The sequence below is a fragment of the Hordeum vulgare genome, chromosome 1H (assembly GCF_904849725.1).
Source record: "Hordeum vulgare subsp. vulgare chromosome 1H, MorexV3_pseudomolecules_assembly, whole genome shotgun sequence".
Classification (NCBI taxonomy): domain Eukaryota; kingdom Viridiplantae; phylum Streptophyta; class Magnoliopsida; order Poales; family Poaceae; genus Hordeum; species Hordeum vulgare.
In genome coordinates this window covers 292,987,137-293,006,514 of record NC_058518.1, presented here as the reverse complement: position 1 = coordinate 293,006,514, position 19,378 = coordinate 292,987,137, and positions in this window count along the sequence as shown.

Sequence of the window (19,378 nt, the reverse complement as noted above, 5' to 3'; positions counted from 1 at the left end):
ACCATATTAATGCTATTTAATTTAATGCACCTATATACTTGGTAAAAGGTGGAAGGCTCGGCCTTTCTAGCCTAGTGTTTTGTTCCACCTTTGCCCCCTTAGCTTCGGCTACCGGTGTTATGTTCCATAATTGAGCGCTCCTAACACGATCGGGGTTGTTATGGGGACCCCCTTGATAATTATTTTAGATTAAAGCTGGTCTCGCAAGGCCCAACATTGGTACTACATTTTCCCAACATAATAATTCTGTTAAACTGAAATGCATAGGGAGTTAGCGCTACCCGAGGAGTAATTCTACATAATACAGGGAGGACGAGTGCTGATGGTGTTGGTCCAAAACAGAGCACTATGCGGGGCCAACCCAGGGCAACTGGGGTGTTTTCTATCAGGCCACCGTACGCATCGCTCATCCGTCGTGTCCTGAGAACGAGATACGCGGCTCCTATCGGGATCGTCGACACGCCGGACGGCCTTGCTGGATTAGTTTTACCTTTGACGAGATATCTTGTGCATCGGGATTCCGGTGATGCTTTGGGTAATCTCAGAGTTGAGGTTTTCCACTAAGGAATCCGACGAGATTGTGAGTGTCGTGATCGAGGATTATGCGGCTTGTGGTAATTTGTGATGGACTAGTTGGAGCACCCCTGCAGGGTTAAATCTTTCGGAAAGCCGTGCCCGCGGTTATGGGGCAACGTGGAAACTTTGTTTAACACTGGTTCTAGATAACTTGAAGTTAACTTAATTAAAATATGCCAACTGTGTGCATAACCGTGACTGTCTCTTTCATGAGCTCCTGCTCCGATCGAGGACACGGTGGGGTTATGTCTGACGTAGGTAGGTGTTCAGGATCATTCATTTGATCATCCGTAGTTCACGTCCGCTATGCGTAGATCTTCCCCCTCTTATTTCTTGTACTCGTAAGCTTAGCCACCAAATATAAGCTTAGCCGCTGCTGCAACCTCACCACTTAACCATGCATCACCCATTAAGCTTTGCTAGTCTTGATACCTTTGGAAATGAGATTGCTGAGTCCCCTATGACTCACAGATTGCTACAACACCAGTTGCAGGTACAGGTAAAGGTTACTTGACGCGAGCGCGTTGATTGTTCATTTGGAGTTGCTTCTTCTTCTTCATCATCGATCTAGGATGGGTTCCAGGCCGGCAGCCTGGGATAGCAAGGATGGACGTCGTTCTTCTTTTCTCGTTTGTTTTCGTCCGTAGTCGGACCCTGCTCTTCTTCATGATGATTATGTATTGTATTGTTGTGACTCTCATGTAGCTTGTGGCGAGTGTAAGCCAATTCTATATATACATATACACATATATATATATATATATATATATACATATATATATATATATCTTCTTTTCGGTACATCTACTTGTAACGATATCCATTCTTGCGACACGACGAGATGCGCTTCTATCCCTGATGAGTTCCTCGTGCCAAATTGAGGATAGGCTCGCATCTTGGGCGTGACACCTAAGGATGCAAGGCTTCCTGTACACATGGATTTGTCCACGGTTTTAAACTTTGCTTCACTCGATGTTGTACGCCAACAGTTACCTCTTTCGTTGGATCTGGATGTGATGGGAGCCGAGGGGCGACGGGAAAGAGCTGAGGAAAGCAGTGTGTGAATTAGTCTACTAATTCATTTCTTTACATGTTTGTGCTAGCGGTGCCTTGATTATGAAGATCTGTATACTCTTGTATGCTATGATTGATTGGTTGCCATGCCTTTTTTGTGAATTCCTGAGTTGGATACCCAATTTATTTCCATACCCTTACTGATCTAGGTGTGCTTCTTCCCCAGGACAAGCGTAGAATGATCCACTGATTCGTTGTTCTGCTGCAAAAATGATAGCAGTTATATTGTGAGTTTTCTCTCTTTATCTTTAGTTTTAGCCCTTACACTTTGGTTTGTCATTTTCTTGTGGCTATTATGATATGATTCCATGATGACTGGGAGTTAAACTTGCATGCTGACACCAATCAAACAATACACTACATGTTTGTTGCATGCTGCGTGAAAATGAATTTTGACTTGCACTGGTAGTCTGTTAGTGCAACTTAGCAACCATTGTTGGTCTGACAAATATTACTATTCACAAGTAAATTGGTTTGGTTGCTTGATCACAAGGTCAAATTTATGCTTCCTCGTGCACCTCCAGTGATCCCGCACCCCTTCTGTTTCCAAATGTTAGTCCCCCTAATAAGAATAGTATATTCCAGTGAATGAGACCAACTCCATGTTCTCCCCACCCTTTTACTCCTTATATATGATATGGTTTACAAGTAATAGAATATATGTAGCAATTCTTGTTTATGTACTCCTCTAAATCTTCCGCGTTTCATTTGGTTACCTAATTTTAACTTTAACATTGCTGATGAATTGATGATCATAATTCTACTATAGTCTAGAACTGAAATTATGTTGGTTTAGGGTGTCAATGACATTGGATGTCACTACTTTCCACTTGTGCTCATGAAATGAAGGTTTCATAACTTTATATATGTTCTGTAGGACAATATTTTCGTGTTTTCCCTCGTATGTCTCACGAATCGGAAACATTAGCCTATTTTGTTTATGTTGCTGAAAGAACCATTAGCTTATTACCGGCTATAATAGTTTATCTTCAATGTTTCATGCTTCAAATTATCTATATAAATTTCTCCCATTTTATTGAACAAATGGATGGGCACACCAACCAAGATCTTTCTTGTGGATATTGCATAACAGTAGACAACGCCAACCAATTATGTGATTCCATGCTAACGCAGATCTTATTATTCCTTAGTTACGTAGGCTTTGTAGAATTTTATGCTAGAATTGATGTATGACCTATGAACTAGAACGAAGCCCGAACCAGAACTTGTATAATTTTTCAGCAGATGCACATGTTGCAACTCTTTTATATGACATGTCATACCAGGGTATAACTAATTAGTGTTACTGTGTCAGATATTGCTCTGTTATTGCTAATACTGTTTGTCTGGTTCGGATACTTTGGTACGGTTGAGTAGTGCAATACTTTTAAACTATTTACATCTTCTAAATTTGAAGAGAAAAATCCATCTTTCGACAATTTATTTATGTGTATTATTTATAATTTTCTTTATTATTCTATCACAAAATAAAAGGGCGCCGCAATGCGCGCCATCAATGATCTAGTATTAGATGAAATCTCACAATAATCGAAGATGTCTAGGATAGTGCATTTATATGCGAGTCTCCTCTCATCTATCATAATCTTGCTTAGATTTCAACAATGACTAATACTATGTGTTTTTACTATCAACAACTTTTATCACTTATACCCTTTTTGTGTGAAGTCATTACTTCTCATGAGATGAGCATATGATCTTTATCGTTCTTTTATTGACATGCTATGATGATGGGTGCCCCAAGGTAAACCACAAAAACTCAACTAATATTTATTATATAACTCACATACTCAATTACAAGGACACGTGGAACTCAAAGCAAAAATTCTAAGCAAAGCTAATCTGAAATTTATTTCTCTAAATCATGAAACAACTAAGGACCAAACTAATATAGATAGTAATGATGGAAGTGGTGGTGATATGATACCGAGGCACCTCCCCCAAGCTTGGGGCAAGCCAAGGGTGGTGCTCATACCCATGTACTCAAGCGGCCCTCCTCGTGTGATGGTGGTGGTGTAGCAGGAGTGTCCTCAGTACTCTAGGGCATGGACTCCCCGTCATAGAAAGAAAATTTTGTCTCCGGAGTCCTGAAACCAGCAGCGAAGCTCATCCTCTGAAACCTAGATTCATACTCATAGTTTTGGCATTGGAGTTCATAGATTTGATCTTGGAGGTGATTGATATGATCTTGAAGCTTAGAGAGAATCTCCGCCACTTTATTTGTGTCCAACTTATTTTCCCAGATGAATTTCGTGATCATAGAGTGGTTAGCACCCACACCACGCTCCACCATCCCTTCGCACTTGAAGATCTCGTGTTCCATCGCTGCAAGCCTGGCCTTCTCGCTTCCCTCGTTCTTGGGACCTTGAACATCCCGAATGTGAAGCACCACCTCATGCATCTCAATGGCTTGAGGCTACTTCATCACCTCCGACAGCTAGGGGTTGATGACCTTCTCGAAGAACTTGTCCTTGGAAGGGCTTGTGAAGTCATGGCAATCTAAATTTGTGAGAAAAACAACTCAAAACTAGAATAGAGAAAAATCTCGCGATGTGGTGGTCAAAACAGACGGGAGTATATACAATGATTTTTTTCACGTAAAAATACGTGCTTGGGAAGAATTTGGAGTCGAGGAGGCACACGAGGGACCCACAAGCCATCACGGCGCGCCCAGGGGGCGTGCCCAGTTGGCTTGTGCCTCCCTCATGGGTCCCCTAGACTCCGCTTTATTTTTGTATTTTTCTAAAATACCAAAACCAGAAAAAAATATTATTTTTGGAATTTTTGAAGTCGGCTTACTTATCATACCACGTACCTACCCCTTTTTTCAGGTTTGTGGAGTGTTTCAGAAGACTTCCTTTATGTGCTCCTCTAGTGTTATGATGTGGATGGCATTAGTTACCTCATTAATAGGTGTACCTAAAATATAATGCTTAATTTTACCTTCGAAGTTATTAATTTTTATAGCACCGAAGCGATAAACCTCCTCGACCAGATAAGGTCCTTCCCATTGGGAGAGAAGTTTCCCTAGAAAACTACTAAAACGAGAATTGTACAAAAGCACTAAGTCTTCTACATTGAATTCTCATCTTTGAATTCTCTTGTCATGCAATATTTTAACCTTTTCTTTAAATAACTTGGCATTTTCATACGCCTGTGTCCTCCATTCGTCGAGTGGGCTAATATCAAATAATCTCTCCTCACCGACAAGTTCAAAATCATAATTAAGTTCTTTAATTGCACAATAAGCCTTATGTTCTAATTCAAGAGGTAAATGACAAGCTTTCCCATAGATCGTTTTATAATGGTACATACCCATGGGATTCTTATATGCAGTCCTATAAGCCAACAAAGCATCACCAAGTTTCTTAGACCAATTCTTTCTGGACCTATTGACAGTCTTCTACAAGATTAATTTTATTTGTCGATTGCTCAGATCAACTTGACCACTGGATTGAGGATGATAAGGTGATGCAATTTTTTGGTTAACATCATATTTAGCTAGCAATTTACAGAAAGCACCATGAATAAAATGTGAACCACTATCAGTCATTAAATATCTAGGGACACCAAACCTCGGAAAGATAATGTCTTTAAGCATTTTGATAGAAGTGTTATGATCATCACTACTAGTTGGAGTAGCTTCTACCCAGTTAGTAATGTAATCAACAACAACTAAAATATGAGTATATCCATTAGAGGAAACAAAAGGTCCCATAAAGTCAAATCCCCAAACATCAAATGGTTCAATAGCAAGTGAATAGTTCATAGCCATTTCCCGACGGTTACCAATATTACCAACTGTTTGGCATTAATCACAAGAAATGACATACTTACAAGCATCTTCAAAAAGAGTAGGCCAATAGAACCCGGATTGCAATACCTTGTGTGCAGTTTTGTCACCTGCGTGGTGTCCTCCATAGGCCTCGGAATGACACTTCCTTAGAATTTGTTCCTACTCATGCCCGGGTATACAACATCTAATAACACCATCTACTCCTTATTTATAAAGATGTGGTTCATCCCAAAAGTAATGTCGTAAATCAAAGAATGTTTTTTTATTTTGTTGATAGGTGAAGCTAGGCGGAATATATTTAGCAACAATGTAATTGGCATAATCTGCATACCAAGGAGTACTACGTGAAGTGTTTATAACAACAAGTTGCTCATCACGAAAATTATCATCAATAGGAAGTGGGTCATCAAGAACATTTTCCATCCTAGACAAGCTATCTGCTACAGGGTTGTCAGCACCCTTTCTATCAACGACATGGAAATCAAATTCTTGGAGTAGTAACACCCATATAATGAATCTAGGTTTAGCATCTTTATTTTTCATATGGTATTTAATAGCAGCGTGATCAGTGTGAATAGTTACTTTCGAATCAACAATATAAGGCCTAAACTTATCACATGCAAACACAACTGCTAAAAATTCCTTTTCAGTAGTAGCATAATTCCTTTGAGCGGTGTCTACAGTCTTACTAGCATAATGAATAACATTCAAATTTTTCTCTACTCTTTGCCCTAGAACAACACCAACACCATAATCACTAGCATCACACATATTTTCAAAGGGTGCGTTCCAATCAGGTGGTTGGACAATAGGTGCAGAAATTAAGGCTTTCTTAGGTATTTTAAAGGCTTATACACAATCATCATCATAAACAAAAGGAACATCTTTTTGGAGAAGATTAGTTAGTGGCCTAGAGATCTTTGAGAAAACATTAATGAAACGCCAATAGAAACCAACATGACCAAGGAAACTTCTTATAGCTTTGATATCTCTTGGGCAAGGCATTTTCTCTATTGCATCAACTTTGGCCTTATCCACCTCAACACCACGTTCAGAAATTTTATGCCCAAGCACTATACCTTCATTCACCATAAAGTGGCACTTCTCTCAATTCAAGACGAGATTAGTTTCTTCACAATCTTTTCACAAGGTTGCTCGATCAAGGTTGCTCAAGCAATCATCAAAGAAAGTCCCATAAACGGAAAAGTCATCCATGAAAACCTCAACAATCTTTTCACATAAGTCAGAGAATATAGCAGTCATACATCTTTCAAAGGTAGTATGTGTATTGCATAGACCAAAAGGCATACACCTATAAGCATAAGTTCCAAAAGGGCAAGTAAAGGCAGTTTTCTCTTGGTCCTCTTTTTACACAGGTATTTGAGAGAATCCAGAATATCCATCAAGAAAGCAAAAGTGTGTGTGCTTAGATAATATTTCTAACATTTTATCAATAGAAGACAAGGTATAATGATATTTTTCTATTAGCTTTATTCAATTTCCTGAAATCAATTACCATCCTATAACCAGTTACTATCCTTTGTGGAATAAGTTCATTTTTATCATTAGGAACAATAGTTATACCACCTTTCTTAGGAACATGATAAACATGACTTACCCATCTACTATGAGCAATAGTATATATTATACCTACCTCCAGAAGTTTTAGTATTTCAGTTCTTACCACCTCTTACATCTTAGGATTGAGACGGCGTTGATGACCAACAACTGGTTTAGCATCAGGTTCGATATTAATCTTGTGCCGGCACAGAGTGGGGCTTATGCCTTTAAGATCATCAAGAGTATATCCAATAGCAACCATCTCCTTGTTTAGAGTTATGAGTAATCTCTTCTCTTCATGTTTTGAAAGGTTTGCACTAATAATAACATGATATATCTTCTTGTCATCAAGATAAGCATATTTTAAAGTATCAGGTAAAGCTTTAAGCTCAAATACGGGATCTCCCTTGGGTGGAGGAGGATCACCTAAAATTTCAACTAATAATTTGTGCTTAAGGATAGTTGTTGATCAAGGAGTATCTTATCTATTTCATTCCTTTCACTCAAATGCATATAATTCTCATGGGCTAGAAAATATTGTTCTAATGGATTGGTAGGAGGTACAACAATAGAAGTAAGACCAATTATTTCATCCTTACTAGGCAATTATTTTTCATGTGACTATTTTCTAAACATGGAGAAGTTAAAACTCATGAGAAATATCACCAAAGCTCACTATGACCTTCTCAGTAGAACAGTTAATTTCAACATTAACCTTATTCAAGAATGGTCTACCAAATATGATGGGTGATACGTATCCAACGTATCTATAACTTTTGATGGTTCCATGCTATTATCTTGTCAAACTTTGGATGTTTTGTATGCCTTATATATATTTTTTGGGACTAATTTATTAACTCAGTGCCAAGTGCCAGTTCTTGTTTTTTCCGTGTTTTTGACCCTTTTCAGAGGAGAATTTTAAACGGTGTCCAAACGGAATAAAACTTCCCAAAAGATTTTTTCTGGAACAGAAGATACGCAGGGGACGTGAGAACCAAGGCAGAGGCCACCAAGGGAGGCCACAAGCCCCCTAGGCGCGGCCAGGGGGCGCGCCTAGCAGGCTTGTGGGCCCCCTGTGGCTCGTCTGCCCTACCTCTTCCGCCTATAAATTCCCAAAAAATCCAAAACTATGCGAGAGACCCACGAAAATACTTTTCCGGCGCCGCAAGCTTCTGTCTCCGCAACATCCCATCTGGGGCACGTTCTGGTGCCCTGTCGGAGGGGGGATTCGGATACGCAGGGCTTCTTCATCAACACCAAGGCCTCTCCGATGATGCGTGAGTAGTACACCATAGACCTTCGGGTCCATAGCTAGTAGCTAGATGGCTTCTTCTCTCTCTTGGATCTTCAATACAAAGTTCTCCATGATCCTCATGGAGATCTATCTGATGTAATCTTCTTTTGCGGCGTGTTTGTCGAGATCCGATGAATCGAGGATTTATGATCAAATTATCTATGAATCTTATTTGAGTTTCTTCTGATCTCTTATATGCATGATTTCATATCCTTGTAATTCTCTTCGAGTTGTGGGTTTTGTTTGGCCAACTTGATCTATGATTCTTGCAATGGGAGAAGTGCTTGGTTTTGGGTTCATACCGTGCGGTGACCTCACCCAGTGACAGAAGGGGTAGCGAGGCACGCATCGTGTTGTTGCCATCAAGGGTAAAAAGATGGGTTTACATCATTGATTTGAGTTTATCCCTCTACATCATGTCATCTTGCTTAAGGCATTACTCTGTTTGTCATGAACTCAATGCACTAGATGCATGCTAGAAACGGTCAATGTGTGGAGTAATAGTAGTAGATGCACAAAGTATCGGTCTAATTGTCTCGGACGTGATGCCTATATGTATGATCATTGCCTTAGATATCGTCATGACTTTGCGCGGTTCTATCAATTGCTCTGACTTCCTAACATAGCGGTTCACCATATGTGCATGTTACAGGAAACAATAAATTCAACACAAGTATTTCTAGATTCACAACACCCTACTAACATAACTCTTAATATTACCAAATCCACGTCTCAAAACTAATTGAGAGGAATCAAACTTCTCTTTCTACTCAATGCACATGAAGATGGAAGTTTTTGTATCCTATTTGGGTACCTATCACCTTTGGGACTACTTTCATAGCACAAACCAACTACCAAGTCACGCACTGTCGTGCTCTAAAAGATCTAAGTGAAGCACATAGAGCAAAATCATCTAGCTCAAAAGATATAAGTGAAGCACGATGAGCATTCTAGCAAATTCACGATGAGTGCATGCCTCTCTCAAAAGGTGTGCAGCAAGGATGATTGTGACACAACAAAAAGAAAATAATCCTATAATACAATACACTCCAAGCAAAACACATATCATGTGGTGAATAAAAATATAGCTCCAAGTAATGTTACCGATGGATTGAAGACGAAAGAGGGGATGCTTTCCCGGGGAATCCCCAAGCTTAGGCTTTTTGGTGTCCTTGAATTTTGCTTGGGGTGCCTTGGGCATCCCCAAGCTTGAGCTCTTTCCACTCTTTATCCCTTTGTCCATGAGAACATCACCCAAAACTTGAAAACTTCACAACACAAAACTTAAACAGAAACTCGTGATATCATTAGCACAAGAAAAGAAACTACCACCTCTTTAGGTACTGTGGAAATCTTGACTTCTATTTATATTGGTGTTAGATTACTGTATTCTCACTTTTCCATGGCTAGTACCCCCCGATACTATCCATAGTTTCATCAAAACAAGCAACCAACTCAACAAAAACATAATCTGTCAAAAACAGACGACTGCCTGGGCAATCTGTATACTTCGTATACTTCTCGTACCTCAAAAATTCTGAAAAATTACGACTGCATGGGCAAAGGGCATATCAACCAGCAGCAAAATGAATCAACTCAAAAGCTCTTTCTGAATAAAAATGAAAAATAATCTCGTGAGCGAAAAGTTTCTATCTTTTTCCAGCAGGATCAACCAACCATTACCAAGACTAGTCATAAAGGTTGTGCTTTGCTCAAACACAAAAAGAAACACAAAAGACACAATCATAACAGAATTATGATAGTGTGGACGCAACAAAATAGAAAGAAAAAGATAAATTCATTGGTTTGCCTCCAACAAGCGCTATTGTTTAACGCCCTTAGCTAGGCATAAGGCGATAGAATCTTATTTTCTTTCTAGGAAAATGCTCCATGCCCTTCTTTAAAGGAAATTGAAATCTAATATTCCCTTCCTTCATATCGATGATAGCACCGATAGTCCTTAGGAAAGGTCTACCAAGAATGATAGGGCATGTAGGATTGCAATCAATGTCAAGCATAATGAAATCCACGGGTACACAGTTCCTATTTGCAATAATAATAACATCATTGATCCTTCCCATGGGTTTCTTGACAGTAGAATCCGCAAGATGCAAATTAAGAGAACACTCCTCAATCTCATTAAAACCCAGAACATCACATAAAGACTTTGGAATCGCGGAAACACTAGCACCCAAATCACACAAAGCATGGCATTCATAGTTTTTTATTTTGATTTTTATAGTAGGTTCCCACTCATCATGAAGCTTTCTAGGGATAGAAACTTCCAATTCAAGTTTCTCTTCAAGAGATTTTACCATAGCTTCGACGATATGATCGGTAAAGGCCTTGTTTTGGCTATAAGCGTGTGGAGAGTTTAGCGTGTGGACAGTAATTTGTTCACCCACCGTAATATTTGCTATTTTGAGAGAAGCCTCTAGTGAACACTATAGCCCCCGGGTCTACTTCACACCATATTTTCAGCCTTACACTTTTACTTCGTTGCACTTTCCGCCTTCAGATCTCACTTTGCAATCAATCTTGAAGGGATTGACAACCCCTTTATAGTGTTGGGTGCAAGCTTGTTTGTGTTTGCGCACGTACTCTCGACACTTGGCTTGATTCTCCTACTGGATTGATACCTTGGTTCTCAAAACTGAGGGAAATACTTACTACTACTGTGTTGCATCACCCTTTCCTCTTCAATGGAAAAAACAATGCAAGCTCAGAGGCAGCAATGGGACAAAAGTTATCTTGTTCCGAACCAAGTACTATGAAATCAGTGGGGTACTTGACTTTTCTGCACAAGACTTCAACATCTCTAACAATCACAAGTGGTGAAATAGTATCATGGTTTGCAAGCTTAACAGTGACATCAATATCTTCAATTTCACAAGGTGTTATGTCATGCATAATTTCTTGATATAATGTAAAGGGTATAACACTAATACTAGCGCCAATATCACACAGGCCATGATATCAATGATCTCCAATTTTAAGTGAGATGACATGTGTGCCTACCACTGGTTTATTTTTATCTAGTTCATCTCGTTTGTTTCTAATAGATTTTGCAATTCTATCAGCTTCGTCACAGAGGTAAATAGCATGACTATCAATATTATCGAGTAGGCGATCTTTAACTATAGCTACATTAGGCTCAACATTTATTTGTTCACAAGGTGTACGTGTTCTACCATAACTCTTAACCAATATTGTAGTCTTAGCATGTTCTCTAATCCTAACAAGAAAAGGAGGTTTCTCAATGTAAGTAGTACGAACAATTGGATCAACATGGTTAACAATTATTTCATCCTTTTTTAATTCTAACAGGTTCCTCGTGTAATTTTTCAATGGGAGGATGATATTTGACCCACTTTTCCTTGGGCAGGTCAACATAGGTAGCAAAATATTCGCAAAAAGAAGCTACCATCTCATAGTCAAGGCCATATTTGTTGCTAAACTCATGAAAAGGAGAAGTTTCCACAAAAGATTTAACACAATCAAAATTAAGCTTTATACCTGACTCTTTACCTTCACCGAGTTCCCAATCTTCAACATAGCATTTAATCTTTTCTAGAAGATCCCATCTCAATTCAATAGTCTCCTTCGTAAAGGAACTGACAACACAAGCATCGAGTAACGTTTGATCATCATGAGAAAGCCAAGCATAAAAAATATGTATAATAAATTCTTTTGAGAGCTCATGGTTGGGGCAAGTGTGCATCATATATTTAAGCCCCCCAAGCTTGAGCAATGCTTTATCTTTCACCAGGCCAACAATTATAAATAAAATTCTGATCATGATGAATTAGATGCATAGGGTAAAACTTCTGATAAATTCCAGCTTCAAGCGATTCCAATCCCATGATCCAATATCATCCAATAGCCTGTACCACATTAGTGATTTTCACTCTAAAGATAGAGGGAAAATTTTCTTCTTAACTTTGTCTCCGGGTAGACCTAAAAACTTAAACAATCCACAAATCTCATCGACATATATCAAATGGTAATCAGGATGAGTTGCACTCTTATAAGGATTAGCCAACAGTTTCACTACCGTGCCTGAAGGAATCTCATCTTAAATATTTTTCAGTAGGTTCAACAGGCGAGGAACAATTTCCTCAACTTTCGTTTGAGGCGAAGATGCCCCGAACAAGCCACTCAAAGGGTGACCGTTCATAGTGATAAGCAACAGTAAATTCCAGCATGTACCGAAAGTGTTATCTTACCAATTTCCACTTACCAAAGGCGCTTCACTCCCCGGCAAGGGCGCCAGAAAATAGTCTTGACGACCGACAAGTATAGGGGATCAATCATAGTCCTTTCAATAAGTAAGAGTGTCGAACCGAACGAGGAGCATAAGGAAATGATAAGTAGTTTTTAGCAAAGAATTCTCTGCAAGTGTTGTAAGTAACAATGATAGATAGTTTTGTAGCAAGATAATTCGTAACAAGTGTCAAGTAACAATAGTAGCAAAGGTGTAGCAAGGTAGCCCAATCCCTTCTATAGCAAAGGACATGCCTGAAAGTTTTCTTATATAAAGCAAGCGCTCCCGAGGACACATGGGAATTTCTGTCTAGTCATGTTGATCATATTAAGTTGATTTGCTTTTGCTACTTTGATGATTTGATATGTGGGTGGACCAGTGCTAAGGTGTTGTTCTTACTTTAAATAACAACCTACTTATGATTAACCCCTCTCGCAAGCATCCACAAATACGAAAGAAGAACTAAGAGTAATCTAACCATAGCATGAAACATGTGGATCCAAATCAGCCCCTTATGAAGCAACGCATAAACTGGGGTTTAAGCTTCTGTCACTCTCGCAACCCATCATCTATTTGTTCCTCCACAATGAATTCCCTTAGGCCCATAACATGGTGAAGTGTCATGTAGTCAACGTTCACATGACACCACTAAGAGAAGTAACAACATCCATGTCATGAAAATATCGAACGAATACCAACTTTATATGATTACTTATAACAAGACTTATCCCATGTCCTTAGGAACAATAATTACTACTCACACATCATCAACATGTTCAAGATTAGAGGTGTAATAACGATAATTAAGGATCTGAACATAATATGTTCCACCAAGTAATCCAACAAGCATCAACTACAAGATGTAATCAACACAACTAGTAACCCACAAGTACCAATCTAAGTTTTTGAGACAAAGATTGAACACACATGATGAACTAGGGTTGGATATGAGATGGTTCTAGTGGAGATGTTGATGAAGATTGGTCCTCCCATGAAGGAGGAAGCGTTGGTGATGACAATGGCTTCGATTTCCCCCTCCCGGAGGGGAATCCCCCCGACAGAATCTCTCTATCAGAGAGCAAAAGGGCCTCTGGCCAGGTTTCCACCTCGTGACGGTGGTCCTTCGTACCGAAAGATAGCTTATGATTTTCCTAGGGTAAAATACACCATATATGAGAAAATGGCCACTAGAGGGACAGTTGGGGCCCCACAAGCCATCAAGCGTGGCTAGGGGGCGCGTCCTGTTGGCTTGTTCCCAGCTGGTGGCCCTTCTACGATATACATTTGGCCCATAAATTCTTCAATATTCGAGAAAAATTCTCTGTAAAGTTTTAGGTCATTTGGAGCAAGTTGATTTTTCTGCCTTTTTCTCTGTATGCCCAGTCTAGAATTCCAGTTTCCACATATTTCCCTCTCACACATGTACCTATCACATGCCTCTACAAGCATCACGTATGTGCCTTTGGACGCTGCTCAACACTGCTTCTAGACGATTAGCACACATGCCTCTCGAGGCCTCAACCCCCATGCCTCTGCATGCATCTAGGCCGTGCCTTTTGATGCGTCTCCACAATGCCTTTAGACGATTCACATCCATGCGTGTGCACTAATCATATTCAAACCGTGCGTCCAAATCTCGAACCATTTTCACCCGTACATCTACACATTTCACACCCATGCCTCTAGAATACTAACAATTGTGCCTCTACACTAATCACATATTTTTCATCTGTCAAACCATAAGTGTTGTGTGCCTGCGAAGTCGGACTTAAATGCGTTGCACGACCAACACACACTTCGACCTATGCCCCCCTTCAAGATGTTTATGAAAACTAAACGAGCCATAGGCGAGCAAGAGCATCGCGTTGTAGGCGTTGTGTAATGTTATACATAGTTCATTTTTTGCTGAAAGTTAACATTTTATTGTGTTGGAATCCCTCACCCGTAATTACCACACAAATCTCCATATCTCGGAAGTATAATCGGGAAATAAACCAAAAAAAGGATAAACGTCATGGGTTGTATTTTTTTTGTTGTTCCTCTGCCTCGTTTCCATTTTCTATCACGCGGAAAGGGAAAAAGGAAAACACAAGTAGTATGAGGGGCAAATTGCAAAAGGTACGAAACCATAAACCAGATAGGGAAAGCGAGACACTTCGTGCGTATATTGTTTTATGATCGCGGTATCGCTCCGTGTCTCACACACTTGTCACGTGCGGAGCGCTTCTGATAGGTTTCTTTGTTTCATTCGGAAGGAAAGCTCGTTGACTAGTATTTTTTGAGTAATCTTGCCCTCTTTATTCATTTATAGCAATGTTCATATGTACAAGATTTGGGTTATGAGGAAAACCCAGCCATATATGTCTACCCATGCGTAAATTACAAGCCGACTTGGCGAGATCGTGAGCCTCAAAATTGAAATTTCTGCGCTCATGCAGAAACTTACAAGAAGTAAAAGAAGAACTACGAGCTATAATTTCATGTATAACTGCTGAATTTGGGCCTCTTGTGCCCTGGTTGATGTCCTTCACTACATCACGGCAATCAGAAGCAACAACCACCTTCTGGACACTAAGATCATCAGCTAGTGCTAAAGCTTCTCCGCAAGCATATGTTTCAAGAGTTTCTGAATCAATGATGCCTTGAAAGACCATTGCAGAGGAGCCCAGGTAGGCACCCTCGTGGTCACAACGCAAAACTGCCACGACCCCGCCTCCTCTGCTCCTTGCAACAACTCCATCCACGTTGAACTTGGACTCGCCCGCCTCGGGGGCCAACCATCGTTGTGTTTGGTCCCGCGGGCTGCTAGGCGCATCTGGTATCCCTCCCGCTGCACGGAGGTGGTCAAGTTCATCAATGAATCTGCTTACAAAAGATGCAATTTCCTGCGGGCTTTGGAAGATTGATTCATAAATCGCTTTCCTCCGTGCATACCAGAGTGTCCACAAGGTGACAACCATCTTAGTGAACCCTCCCTGGTCCAATAGTCCGTGCATTTGAAACAACCATTCCTTAACACTGGCTTGATCAACTTCTGACATTTTGATTACTATGTCATCTTCAGTTAAAGCCCACTCACATCTAGCAATAGTGCATGATACTAGAGCATGTCGCCAAGAATCTTGGCATCCACACAGTGGGCACACATCCTGGCTTGCCATGTTGCGATGGTGGAGCACATTCGTTGTTGGTAGAGAATGCCGAGCGAGCCGCCAGAGAATTTTTTTTTTTGCTGGAACCGGGACATTCCAAAGTGATGCCCATGCCTTCTCATTTTCTCCCAACGACGTCCCACTCCTCCCTTCCAGCCACTCTTCTCGTTGCAACTTGGTACTAACCAGAAGGCGATATGTCGAGCTGACTGTAAACTTACCTTTCTTATCGGGCTGCCAAGCCCAAAAATCCTCGAAGATGCGCATGCAGACTCGGATTCTCAAGACCGTGTGTGCGTTAAAAGGGATAAAACTAGTTCGGACCATCTCCGCATTCCATGAACAAGTAGCTCGAGGTAGAAGCACCGCCATTTTCCTTGGAGGATCAGGCACACGCTAGGTTATAGGTCTTAGAGATGCTTCTTTAGGGATCGACTTGTCCGTCCAGATGTTCGTAATCTAGCCACTCCCGATGCATCTTATAATGCCTTGTTTCAGAACATTCCTTCTCTCTAGAATTGCACGCCAAATCTGGGATGGGCGGGAACCAAGCTCCACCTCTAGTAGTCACACGTCAGGAAAATAACTCGCTTTGAGTATCCAGGCACTCACATATGAGGGATCTTGGTGCAGCCTGCATGCCTGCCTTGCCAACAGAGCAATGTTGAATAGTTCCCGGTCTATGAACCCAAGGCCTCCCAAGTGTTTTGGCCGCCATCACATCCCATGATACCCAAACCGGTTTCCTCTCACCTTGTTTGCAGCCCCACCAAAACTTCTGGATGATTGATTTTATATGATCACATAAGCCTTTTGGGAGTTTAAAAAAAGACATAGAATATACCAGTATTGCCTGAGCTACACACTTGATTAGGACTTCCTTGCCTCCTGCTAATAAGCACTTGCTCATCCACCCCTTGACTTTATCCTACACTCTATCACTCAAATATTTGAACGTTCCATTCTTTGAGTGTCCCACATTCGTAGGCATGCCCAAGTACCTGTCATGCAAGGATTCATTAGAAACATGGAGGAAACCCTTGACTCGTTTCGTACTATCTTCGGTGTCCCCTTGCTAAAGAAAATGGAGGACTTCTCTCTATTGATCCTCTAGCCCGATGCCATACAATATGACTCCAATAGGTTTGTCCATTAACACATGCTCTGAAAAACAACACGCCATCATCCGCAAATAAAAGATGGTTCACCGATGGAGCCACCTTAATGCCGCTAAGCTGGGATGACTGATTTTGTGATTTCAAGAGGCACGAAAGGCCCTATGCTACCAATAAGAACAGGTATAGAGAAATGGAATATCCCTGTCGGATGCCACATGAAGGTTTGAACTCTTCAGATTTGTTTCATTAAACATTACTGAAAAAGAGACAGATCTCACCATGTTCATGATTACATTTACCCAATGTGCCGCAAAGCCTATCTTCTCCATGATAGATCTAAGATAAGCCCACTAAACTCTATCGTAGCCTTCATCATGTTGAGCTCGAGAACACATAAACTGTTATTTTTTGATCCATTCCTCTTCATGAAATGAAGGCACTCATAGACAGAAATAACGTTGTTCGTGATTAGTCTCCCCGACACAAAAGCTGATTGTTCTTTCGAGATAATTTCCGGCATAATTTTTTGGAGCCGGTTCGCGAGCACTTTCGAGGCAATCTTGTAAAAGACATTACATAAACTGATTGGTCGAAATCGAGACAATAATTTTGGACTTGTTACCTTGGGGATTAGTACGAGTAGGGTATCGTTAAGACACGTTGGGCTCTCTTCGCCCCGAACAATACCAAGAACCACCTTTATGACACAGACATCCCAGCGCCTTTGGAAAAAGTGAGCCGGAAACCCATCCGGACCTGGTGCTTTCGCTCGGAACATCTAGAACAGTGCCTACTTCACCTCCTTCTCAACATACGATGCCAAAAGGATGGCATTCATAGTCGGAGTGACCTTACTCGGGACATGTTCTAGCACCTCGGACACACCTTGCACTCCCTCAGAAGTGTAAAGATTCTTTTAAAAGTCTAGTGCAAGTTGTTGCATTTCTGTCATGTCCGTTGTTATTTGCCCATCCGTTCTTTGAATGCCTTAATCAGATTCTTCCTCCTCCTCATTCACGCTCTCATATGGAAGAAGTGTGTATTGCGGTCACCTGCAGATAACAACTCCACATGCGATAGACGTCGCCACATAAGTCCCTCACGCAAGTACATCAATCGAACATTAATCTTTGTTTCCGCATGAGACGGTCCTATCCTTGCCACCTCGCCTCTAAGCCTTTCAAGCTCCTTTTTTAGGCTTCGAATTTCGCCACGAACACCACCGAAGGTGGACCTCGACCAGTCGCCCAGGTTAAGAGCCAACATTTCTAGTTTGATCTGTACCTCAGTAGCCGAAGAGGTGTGACCCTCGATCTCCCATGCAAAACACACCATCGGTTTCGTCTCATCATGTTTGTCCCACATCACCTCATATTGGAAGCGCTTCGCACTCCTGATTTCTGTCCTAGGATCGAGCTACAGTAAGATTGGCGAGTGATCTGATGAAGCCAGCGAGAGATGCTCTACAATGGCGCTCAGAAATTGTGTACGCCAACCAACCATTGCAAGTGCTCTATCTAGCCAGACCCGTGTAAAAGTGCCACCAACAACTCGTTTCTCATAAGTCCACGTCCTGCCCTTATACCCCAAGTCTACCGGACTGCAAACATCGACGACATCATGGCACCCTTGTATTTGTGATTGACTTCGAGTCCCGATACCGTCATGCTCGTCGTGGCGTAATACTTCATTGGAATCACCCATGCAAAGCCAATGGATATCATGTAGCATCGACAGATTTTTCATCGTGTCCCACGTGTGGTAGCGCAAATGAGTTTGGGCCTCATCGTGGAAACATGTGAACCTCCATAGATCTCCTCCGAGCATACTGATTTTTGCATCTATATGAATTGTCGGGGCGTTGCCAATCCGTGACAATTCTAGCTTAACAGATTCATGGCGCACGATGATCCTCCCCAGAGGAGGCCACCAAACACGCATTATTAGTTTTGACACCAGTTGCCTTCTTCCCGTCCATGCCAACACTCTTATCTGCTGTAGCTGATGTTCTGGATCTTTTAGGTTCTTGCTTTGGTGGAGGGATAGGGAGAACAAATTGCACATCCATTGCCCCCTTGGACACCGGCACAAGCTCAAACCCGTGTGCTGAAGAAGGGTTTTCTACAACAACAACCTCAAAGGGACATTTGCGGCTCGGGTCCATCTCATCAACCTCAATGTCCCCCGCCTCGGTCTCACTTGTATTATTACCAGGGGTGTCATTTTTAACCCCCGATCTCGATTGCTGAGAAGTGTTTCTCCTCTTGGTCGCCCAACTGGTAGTGGCAGGAGCATGAAGGTTTTTGAAAACCAATGCAGATGGAGGGTGCACACCGTCATCATGTTCTTTGTACTGGTGTCCCATCAAGCCACACACCTGGCACCGATCCGAGAGCCTTTCGTACCTGACTGCAAAGATCTCGCGCTCTCCTTTTCTAGTCAAAGAGATCGCTTTTTTAGGGGAATATGAACATCAAGCCTGACTCGCACCCTGAGAAATTTCCTTCAAAGTCAAAAGATAAGGGT